This window comes from Vipera ursinii (genome assembly GCF_947247035.1).
Source record: "Vipera ursinii genome assembly, chromosome: 5".
Classification (NCBI taxonomy): Eukaryota; Metazoa; Chordata; class Lepidosauria; order Squamata; family Viperidae; genus Vipera; species Vipera ursinii.
In genome coordinates, this window is record NC_139518.1 from 101305221 (window position 1) to 101315153 (window position 9933).

Sequence of the window (9933 nt, forward strand, 5' to 3'; positions counted from 1 at the left end):
GCCTTCCCTGTTTGATCTGCGGTCTGTCCCCACCCCCTCCCCCACCCCCTCCACAGGCTCTGTTCACAGCCACATTCAGCTCATCTCCCAGGTCCCAGGCAGCCGCATTTAACTTCGCCTTTGCCCACCCCTCAAGTATCCTCGGCTGCCATTCCACCCTTTCCCCCTCTTCAATGTATAATGGCATCTCTGGAAGGCAGGTCTGGGTGAAAGATCTAATAGCCCTTTTTGGGAGAAGCAAATCCCAGAAACAAGGGAATGAGACTTATGACCAAAAATAAGCAAAGAATAAATACACCAAAGGGGACGCGGTGGCTCAGTGGGTTAGGATGCTGAGCTTGTCGATCAGAAGGTCGGCAGTTTGGCGGGTTGAATCCAGAGTGCCGTGTAACAGAGTGAGCGCCTGTTACTCGTCCCAGCTTCTGCCAACCTAGCAGTTCGAAAGCACGTAAAAAATGCAAGTAGAAAAATAGGGACCACTCCGGTGGGAAGGTAACAGCGTTCCGTGCGCCTTTGGCGTCTAGTCATGCCGGCCACATGACCACGGAGACGTCCTCGGACAAGCGCTGGCTCTTCGGCTTTGAAACGGAGATGAGCACCGGCCCCTAGAGTCGGAAACGACTAGCATGCATGTGCGGGGGAACCTTTACCTTTACCTAAATACACCAAAAGAAGAGGCCTTCAGTGAAGCCGGGCACACTGGATCCCCATCAATCTGTTTGAATTGGCAAAGCATCGCATGCCCAAGTCGTCAAGGTTCCTGGAAGAAGCCATCAAAGCTAAGACCAGGATTAGGATGAGCAGCTCTTTAAGCGCCTTGAGATGCTCCGGGAGCCTCTCCAGAAAGCCTTGGCGGTTTCTATTCTTCGATGATGCCTTAGTGGTGGGACCCAGAAGCCTTACGGAGATGCCCTTGGGTGGCATGAATCAGTTTGCTATGGCGTCAGCTCAGCTGCCGGGCACTGGCATCCTTCCCCTCCCTGTTTTCTTCCTGCATCCTTCATCCCATTCTGCACCTCAGTGCCATCTTCTCCTGATCTTCAGCCTCCAGTTGCTCCTGCTTTTTGCACTACTCCTCCTGGCACAACTTTTTTGCTTGGAGAAGAAACCTTAAATCTTCTCCACCATGATTTAGCCAGCACCTGCATCTCCCCCAGGCCTGAGGAGAATGACAAAGTAAGCAGTAGTGGACTTCCTCAGTCAGATCAAAGCCATCGGGCAGTTTTGAGAGCAGACTCCTGAAGTCTCCTGTAGGACAAAGAGGCATCTTGCCAGAATCATCTGGAACTCTGGTGTTGCTCTGTTCTCTTCTCCCTCTCTCTCTCTCTCTCTCTCTCTCTCTCTCTCTCTCTCTCTCTCTCTCTCTTTCTCTCTCTCTCTCTCTCTCTTTCTCTCTCTCTCTCTCTCTCTCTCTCTCTCTCTCTCTCTCTCTCTCTCTCTCTGATTGAGGCAGAAAGAAAGACAGAGGGACTAGATCTCATGAATACAATTGATAGACATAAATATGTGAATTGCTGGGGCAATTGTCTGATTTTTCCTTTGAGCAATTTTAAATTATCCAGTTATTTAATTTTATTATTGAATAATGGATGAGAAGTCACAACTAATAAAAGATCAATAAGGCTGGATGCTTTTTCTTTCTCCTTCTATGTTACTAGTTTTCATTTCTGCCTGTTGCTTTGAGAGGAATATTTTTACACTTGAAACAATATTCTGTTTTCCTTTTTTATTTATTTATTTGCTGAAATTGTTTGCTTCAGCAACACCAGTACACAGCATGAAGGACCATAACAGGAAATTAAGGGCTCAGCCCACTTTACCTCCTCCCTCCATCCCCATTCCTTCTCTCCTTGGCATGTGCCCTACAGGCATGTACTGGCATGTAGAAGTATGGTGCAGCTCAGGGGTGTCTTGTCCCGACTCAAAAGGATTGGAAAGTCCAGGCAGCCACGCTGAGAGGAAGCCACAGTCAGGCAAGAAATGCCCACTCTTGGGTCAAATCCGTCAGTGGACCGCCCCGGTGTAGTGGAATGTGGGGATGGCCTTGGGGAAAGGCAGGGACAAATTCTGCCCAGGGGATGATCAGAGGGGAGGGAAGAGCCCCCAGGGGGCTTAGTGGTCATAGGAAGAAAGTGAGCAAGAACCCGCCCTGATGGATCAAGCAGGTAAAAGGGGCAGAGGAAACTCTGTGACTTTCAGACTAGCAAGGTTCTGTTCATGCAGCCTTCCAGCAAATTAGATTTAGCTCCTTCAGACTTGTTTAGCCGGGAAGGCAGACATGGCTTTCTCCTAAGGTCATTCCCACATTCCATTACCCCTAGGAACCTCAGCCGGTCACTTCTTCCAAGAGATTTATATCTCCTGGTGAGCCTTTCCAGGTCCACCACCGCTCCTGTCCACGGCTATTTCCTCAGGACTGGAAGTCTTCAAGGCGGCCCTCTGCAGGAAGGGATTCCCTAGAAAAGTGGAGGCCACTGCTTGCCTTCTCTGGAGCTTTCGGGCTTGGCTTTGGTCCGAAGGGCTCCTGGAGCTCTCACTGCTGGGTCTCTTCTTCGGGCTGGCCCACCCTAGGCTTCATCAGAGTCCTCTCCCGTGGTTTGACACGGGGTGGTTGTGAACACGTCTTGGCTTACAAATATCGACCCAACTGACTTCTGTACAAAAGAGTTTAAGAATCACCGTGATGACTACCAAGACATTTTTCTCAAGCTCTTCAAACCCCAAGCATGTCAACAGGGCTTGGAGATGCAGCTGCAGGGAAAATCTATTGAAGATTTGGTTGCAGCCATAAAATTGTAGGATCAAACTGAACAATCAGTTTAGCTATGAGGACGGGCCATGCCTGGAAGCCTAATTTAGGGGCCATAAACTTCCAAATGGAGTTCTAACATAATAACCACCAAAACTCTGACACATTTATCTTAGCAGGAGTATTACTGAAGAAAGTATGGAAAATAAACATTAAACTGAATTTTCTCACCCCCATCTCTGAACTCTAAATCTGGTGATAAGCCATTGTCTGCTGACAATAAATGTATCAAAATAATAAAGTGTGTAGAAAATTATATTGCTGTCAATAATTTAATTTACACCAAACAACATTTTGACAAAGTAAGTGTTATATATGATCCCACATTTAGTATAATATTTGGAAAATATATTGTAGAAAGTCAACATCTGATTACTGTAATCAACTTATATAATAATAAATGTCACAGTAGGTTACACGCTAATTCAACTTTAATTGCCTTACTATAGAGGCAATGGTGAGGATAGTTAATAATCGCTGCATGCTCATTATCAGACGCTCTTTCACAGGCCGTCTGGCTTGGTGGCCAACATTGCTTAACAAAAGGCCCCTTGCTAGAATGGGGGTAATGCCAGGATGGTGGCCATCCTCCTTTGCAGCAGCCAAAGGCAGAGGCTTTCCCTCAGTAAGATTGGGTGGTGCCACCAGGCCACTCTGGCCCCCCTGCCTGAGGCTTCCCCAGGGGCAGGGCTGGCAGTCCTGAAGCCACTTCGGCATCCACACGTGGCCTTCTTCTCTCTAAGCCCCTCCTGTGGGAAAGGCAGGCGAAGCTGCACTTCTGGTAAGGGGCCCCACTGCAATCGTTCCCGCAGGGTTGAAAGGCAGCCTTGCAGGGCTGTTCCTGTGTGTGAGAGAGTGTGTGTGTGTGCCTGTGTGCCTGTGTGCGTGTGAAATCCCCAAGGCTTTCTCCCCTTCATTTTGAGGGAAGTTAGGGGACTTCATTGGTGCAGCCAAGACGGCAGAGGCTAGCCTGTGAGATGGGTGGCTATGCTAAACCAAAATAAACCAAAGGAAAAAAAATCCCCATGATGGTCTCCTTCATGCAGCATAGTAAGGCTTAAGATGATTCGCTTGATTTCATTTTGGTGATTGTATTTGATAAATTGATTTAATAGGTTGCATGAATATTTTGATCGATCGATCAATTACATAACATCGAGTCCCTGTCGACTCTTAGCAGCACACACAGAGAAAGAGCGACTTTCCCCATGAGGATCCGTCCCCCAGCCTGGCCTTTGGGGCCTCCAGTGGTGCACCCGGAGCCACAGTAACCAACCATCCACCTTGTTGCCGGTCACCCTATACGATGAATAGAGCAGTGCTGAAAAGTGGGGTGTTCTTGCCCCCCCACTTCCCATCCTCTTGCCCTCTTCCTGGTTACTCCATCCTGTTCTTTCCCACTCCGTGTCTCCTCCTTCTTTCCCAAAAGGTTTTCCCTTCCTGGTGGCCCATTTCAGAAGTTACTCTTTATTAATTATTCATGGTTCGGCAAGTCTTGGGTGCTCCCCCCCCCCGTTTCTGGCATGTGGATGATACAGGAAGGATCTCCAAGGGAAGGAGACGGCATCTTCCCAAGAGCCTGAGACCATCATGGAGGAGCATCTGACCTCTGAGAAGACTCTGCTCGATCTGCTCTGGAAGGAGAATGCTCAGCTTCACGCATCTAAACCAGGTGGGAGACACAGGTTGGGCTGGCCTCGGCCACGGTGTCTTCACTCATGAGTTACGGACTCTCTTGTCTGGATTCACTCAACGTACTAAGGCAACCCAATTTTCTAATAAGCCAGTAGTGATTTCCCCCATCTCTCTCGTAACTGGCCTCTGATTTTCCCCTTTCGGTGAGGAAGGCTATGCCCACGACTTCCCCGGCCTCCCCCTTCTCCATCTCACGGCCCAGGCAGGGGAAGGAAAAGCCAGAGTGGCCGGGCAGAATTGTCTCCAGGCTTATGGATCCCCCGAGCCGAGTCCCAGTTTGCCAGTGTACTTGGAAGGCTTGCTAGGGGCACACCTGGTCCTTGTGGTGTTTTTTTTTTAATTTTAACCCGAGAAGAATAAAGGAGAAGGGAAGGGAGGGGATTTTCAGCAGTGAAAGCCAGTCTCCCTCCCAAGAATGATGCTGCTGGTGGGCCCGTGTGAGAAGTTGGCGCCTCTGCTGTCCCTTCCAGGTGCGAGCCCGGTTCCTCTGGCCTGCTTGGCACTTCTGCCCTCCCTCCAGGTCGCTCCTGCGGGGCGCTTTGGACCCACGCCCACAGCCCCGGAGGCCCTGGCGGGTGGCTTGGATGTCAGCCATGCTGGCCTGTTGCCAGCTGCCCACACATTTCCTTGCCCGAGGGGGGTGGAGGTGGAGGTTCTCACCCCCAGCCTTTCAAGTGGACCAGGAAGAACACTGCCACAAAGCAGTCCCTTCTTTTTTTTCCCTTCCGCAAAGCTTGGAAACAAATGGGAATTCATTCTTCCTCTACCTCCCCTGTAACTCCCACCACCATCACCACCACCTCTTCCCCCTGCATCAAAGCTTGCCTGCCGGCAATAAACGGGCCTGAACTCTCTGCACTCTCTTCAGTTTGGGCCACCCATTGGGAAGTTGAGGTCCAGCGATGTCATGGTACCTAAATATGTAACACCCAGAGCTGGCTAATGTTACTCGAGAGATGCACAGCTTAAAGTTGAATAAACTTCCTTGGAAGCGAGCGAGTCGCTCAGCAAGTGCAGAGGGAGCCAGCTTCCTCCTTAAAGGGAAAGAAGAGAGTTCGTCTCTCTCCAGCAGTGTCCGAGTGAGTGGTTCCCTACAGAAAATGGAAAATGGTTCCTTCCGCATCTGAGAAACTTCAGTGTAATGACTGGGTTAAGTCTTGATTTCAGTTAACTTGTTCTGGTCAATAATTATAGGATAACAGCATAAAAAGTAATTTGCTTTGCTTTGTGGTAGCAAAAGAATGAGAGGGTTACCTTCGTCAGCATTTAGTTGATTGTTATCAGGAGAGATGAAAACCTAATAATAAAATTTGCTTTATGCTGTACTTTTTAAAGCTGATGCTATAAAGATAATTGAAGGACGCAGGACGTAGTATTTTTAACAGATTGCCCCCAGTTGTGGCTTTGATCCCTTTGATTCCCATGTGAATCTCCTTGCACTTTTTCAGAAGATCCCTCCAAGTCTCAAGGAGTTTTTCATAAAATTTAGGGACCAGCGGAATGAGGAAAAAATGGGTGGCCAGAGCAGAAGAACCGTTAGGCAGGCAGAAGCCCACCCTTGAAGGCAACGTGCAAGGTTTGCTTCTGTTGTGGCATCTTGGCACCTTTCCCCTGTGGAGTGAACCTCACACCCCCCGTCCCCCCCTTGCTCACTTGAAGGGGCTGCTCTCGCCCAGCCAAACGCTACGCAGCCAAAGGCTCAGTGTGGAAATTAAGGTGTTTGTCCTTTCCGCCAAGCCGTGTCTCCTCTGCATTACTCTGCTTTGCTTTCCTGCCAGCCACCCTTCCCAGCTGCTTCCTTTCTTGAATTGTTCCAGGCCTCCATTTATTATTCTAAAGAAGAGATTTAAGAATCTGCGATTTTACATTATTATAGTTTTGCTGTAAACAGTGTTACGGGCAAAAAGCACTGTTGACAAACCCGGAGGGGATTCCGTTTCTGATTTTAAAAAGCAAGAAAACATGAAGTTCACTAGATAGAACATTGCTGGTTTGTGATACTATCAGGTGTAGAACACACTGAACACCTGAGCAGAAATCAAAGGCTGTTTAGCCAACTTGTTCCTAGGAGGGGAACCTGCTTGGCCTTATCTGCACAGAAGACTTAAGAACTCTGTTCCTCTCACCGTTTGTAGCTATTTTCCTTGTTTCTTTTCAGGGCTCAAACATCATTAAGGCAGGCGTGGGAGAAGTTAGGAAGACTTTGGTGCAATACGGGGGAGATCGGAAGTAGAGCAACAACATTTCTGGCCCACAAATGTGGATGCCATTGCAGAGCACCATATTAAGACTTATTCAAACTATAACGGCCGGGTTGCAAATAAGCATCGACAAACACACCGGCATGGGCTGAAAGGGGTAATCCGCCCCTGATTTCCTCCCTGCTCGCAGCTGACAGGCCGAGAACTGGCAGCTTTTGCTGGGGTCCTCAGGTGCTACAAAAGTGCAGCAGAGAAACTCAACGACCGTTCTTGCCGTAGAGAGACACGTGCTTTCCCTTCTTTGACAGCACCCTCAGGCCCTGTAAGATGCAGTCTGATCTTATTTTGTTTGCTTCAGCTTGGAATCAAATGAAGGACATTGTTCCATCTCTGTTACTTAGCTCCAAAATCTATGTCCTATAGCTGCTTTTCAGCGATGGACATTTAATGTTCTTAAGGCTCTCCAGTTCCATCTTAAATAGGAAATAGATGTATTTTCTTATTTTAGCGTGGGAGATCAGGCAGTGTTTAGAAGGACAAGAATAAACATAAAATTGGGCAGGGAATGTAAATTAGATCATCAACTTGCAATATTAAGGGTTTTGTTTTCAACTAACAAGAGTTAAGTAGGAATTGGAGACAATTTTCATAGCATGCTTTTTAAAAGTTCTATTATTAATGGTCAGAAGCTATACATAATTGAAAACTTTTGTGAGTCCCAAAGCAACTATTTAAAGGTTTGAATTTTATGGCAAATCTTCATCAGCACCGCTGAATATGTTAAACTTGGATCAATTTCTTCTGACAATATCTACTTGATGGCTGTGTTTTCCCAAATACATCTTCAAACATCCCATTTGAAAGTTTGTCAAATAGTTAAGTAAATTTTTCTTTACCATATGACAAGATCTGTTGGGCTTGTCTCAGAAGTTGCATCCTGGACCCAAAACTCCAATTTACATTGTGTGTGTACGTGCGCACGCACATTTGTGTGCACATTTGTATGTGAAACTATGTTCTCACAGCCCTGAGCACCCCTTTTGCGGCACCTGCATCCTTCCAGGTAAGACGGGGCATCAGTTCTCATCCCTTCAGCCCACCTGATTAATGGTCAGGGCTGGAAGTTATAATCCATGGGTCTCCTGTTCTGGAGGGTGATATTTAATTCACCTGCTGCCTACCGGATGGGAGAGGTATATATTCCCACGCCAGAGCTCCATAGCAGAGTTTTTCTTATACTGTGACCACTATGCAGTATGCATACAACAACCTTTACTAGAAAGAAAAATAAAAGCTACCAGATAAAGCTGAATTTCTTCCATCTTCCAGAAAGCATAGGCACAGAGGAGCCTTGAAGGAGGAAGGAAGAAACCGTGGGTTGCTTTGGGTTTACCTTGATAGGTGGCCCGTTTTCAAGACCCTGGCAAAGCTGAACGCCTCGTGATGGAACCAGACAAATTAATTAAGATTCATTAAGCCTTCCACACTGCCAAACTGCAGCTTACACAAAAGATTCATGACTGGGTATCTTTCCTTTTTCAGTTTCAAGCATAAGGTGACTCATTTATTGAGAGAAAGTAGAATTTCCCTATCAAAGAAATCAGGGGCGGAGATAAAGGGATCATCTTTCCCTTGTAAAACAAACAACAGTTTGAGGGGATCCTGATTTTGTGCACTGAAGATCAGGCTGGAAAAAATGCCCTCTTCTCCATTCTGTTGACTCCAACAAAGCTATCTTCCCACAAGAGGTAAAATATTTTAACTATTTTTTTTTAAAAAGCTGTTTATTTCTTATTGTTTCATATCACCACAAATTTTATAGAGGATAAGTGGAATAAGTAAGCTACAAATAAATGAAATAAACAGCCTAGTAATAATGGCAAAAATCCTTATCCTTAACAGAAATTTAACATTCCTTCTGATGCTTCAGAAAGCCTTGGTTTGGGTTCTGTTTTTGTGGACTGTGCACAGAATATTCTGATCTTCTGCACCCTCACTAAGGCCGTGCTGCCTTCTGAAGACCTCTTGCCTGGCTTTCCTTCATGCAGGACCTGGACAAGGTCAAGAGGACGCTGCCTTGGAGTGAGACGCAAAGGAGTGGAAGAAATGACTACCCTCAAAATGTTAAGCTGAATCTGAGAAAGCAGAACACACACACACACAGCCTGAAGCAATATTTATCTGCACCAGTCAGTGTGATGCACTTGGTCAGCAAAATCTCTGCTGGGCTGGTCCTACCAGCTTCTCCTGGGACTGCAGAGACCCCAGAAGAGCTTACCCGTGTAATAATTATTGGGCTTTCAATGGAGGAGCACCTGAGATAAGCCCTTTTGGGGGGGGTGCTCCAGCTGGTGTTCCTCTGCTCCTACCTGGTTTGGCCACTTTTAAATGTCAGAACAAAAAACTTCCAGGTGGACAAGCATGTGAGAGTTGACCTCCATACTACCAGGGCTAGGCTGTTTTATTGAATAGTTTGAGTAAGGCTCTTTCATCTGACAGTTTGTGTTGTCCTGGATGGCAGTTTACTGGCCTAGATGGTTTAGAACTGACTAGAAACCCCCCACCCCACATCCTGAGGCTTTTCAATCCTGAGGCTTTTCCAGTGCAATTTGCCTGCAAGGTCTATGCTTTGAGGAGGGCAAGATTTTTTATATGACGACTATTAAAGCAAAACACAGAAAAGTTCCCTTTGCGTCCATCTGTCCATTTTTCTTGAGAATGCTCGGGCATCATTTTGGCCTCTGGCTCCTTCTAAAAGATGCTTTGGGATGCCTCTCCGGATGGGCGTCTGACAAAAGCACCTCCCCAGTCAAATCATTGGCTAAAGGCAGATTTATCACAATGAACGCCAACTATTAACAATTGTTTTTTAAAAGGAAATACATACATACACACACAGAGAGACCCTGGCAGTGTAAATAGCTCTGGAACTGTCTGGTACTGAGAAAATAAAAGAGAACACCATGAGAAAAGCCCAGATGCCATTGAGGTAAATGGGGCCTCATGAAAAACGTTAAATGTGCAGAAAACCTCACCAAGTCCTCAGCCAGGAGACACACACACACACACACACACCGCCGCCTGTTCCTCCTCCGAGCTCTCCCCGTCTGGTGCCTGTGGGGAGGAGGCCGAAAGGTGAGAGGGCCCCAGCCAATGGGAGAGAGAGCGGCCTTAATCTCTTCTTACACATGCATGAGGTAAGGCCGTCCAGTAAGTAAATGGCATGCA